The following is a 1,317-nucleotide window of genomic DNA, read 5'->3' on the forward strand; positions in this document are numbered from 1 at the left end:
GTGTGCTTACATGGAAGGCCTATCTTTTGCAATTTAAAGAAGCGACTTGCCAATCATTATTGAGATGACTCCATTGTTGCAGTTAAGCTGATTCAAGTGAAGGATATTGATAGATCGATCTACTCTCTTTAGTAAAAGAAATTCGACATCTGAGGTCTCTACGTGATTCTTGTATTACTCATGTAAATCGTAAAAAAATATAGTTAGCGATAGTTTAACAAAGTTTTTCTTTTAACATATAGCTTAACAAAGTTTGCTATACTAGAGGGCAAAACTATGACCTGGGTTGGGTCAGGCTCATCAGTTTGTTTAAAGCTAGCCAAGGCTGATTGTAAGTACATTGAGATTTGAGTAATACAAAGATTTTACCTGAAAAAAAAAGAAAAGAAAAAAAAGAAGCGGGGAGGACGCTTGCGCTCGGTGCACGCGAACTATAGACGCGGCCGAAATACTACGCAACGCCTTTTCTGTTACAGCCAGCTTTTGAAGCTGCGGTTCATGTCAGCTGGGCCCCACCAAGCGCTTTCTTGCGGGTTTGTGTCACCACCAAATCCTATCCAACGAGCCTTTCCTGGGTTTTAGCTTAGCTACGGCCACGCCGTCTGGTCACAAACGTTTCCTATGCCTCTAGGCATTTCTAGTTTTCAACTGCTTATATAAACCACGGGGGATCGACTGCCCTATTACATTCTTACCACGGGTTGCCATCGCCATTCGCCCTCGCGGCAACATGCTCAAACATGCAGCCGCTAGGTTAACGTTTTGGGTTTGTTGTCACCCGCCATGCCCTTCCACCCGGCACCCATCTGAGTTGCCACGTTTTGTCTCATTTAGCGATCAAATGTCAACGATGGTGAAGAGACAATGTCGAGACGGGCAAGACCTTTGATTTCACCTTGTAGCTTTCTTCCTTAATTACTTCTTGTTTTGTTTTTGGCAACTTTGTTGTATGCCGTGGTGACCTTTGATGGTCGAAGAGTGGTATACTATAAGTTTAAATTTTGGATGGATTTCAGCCTTGTCTGATTATCCAGGACCCGTTCGATCAATTTGAGTGCTCTAATTCAAGTAGTTGTGAGTTTATTTGTTCATCGTCTCGAAGCCTAGTGAGCAATTTTTTGTACTAAATACTAATTATAAAAGTAGAGTGAAATCAATTTTAATGAACTAAAATCCTATGGGTACTATCTACGCTCTTGTCAGAATAAAGCATATTAGTAGGTTATCCTGTATGTTTAACGCTTCGTGATTGAGGATTGAGACAAGCGATTTAAATCCTAGTCGCCAAGAGGGTGTGTCGCCGGGGAGGTTGTTGAT

The sequence above is a fragment of the Triticum dicoccoides genome, chromosome 7A (genome assembly GCF_002162155.2).
Source record: "Triticum dicoccoides isolate Atlit2015 ecotype Zavitan chromosome 7A, WEW_v2.0, whole genome shotgun sequence".
Classification (NCBI taxonomy): Eukaryota; Viridiplantae; Streptophyta; class Magnoliopsida; order Poales; family Poaceae; genus Triticum; species Triticum dicoccoides.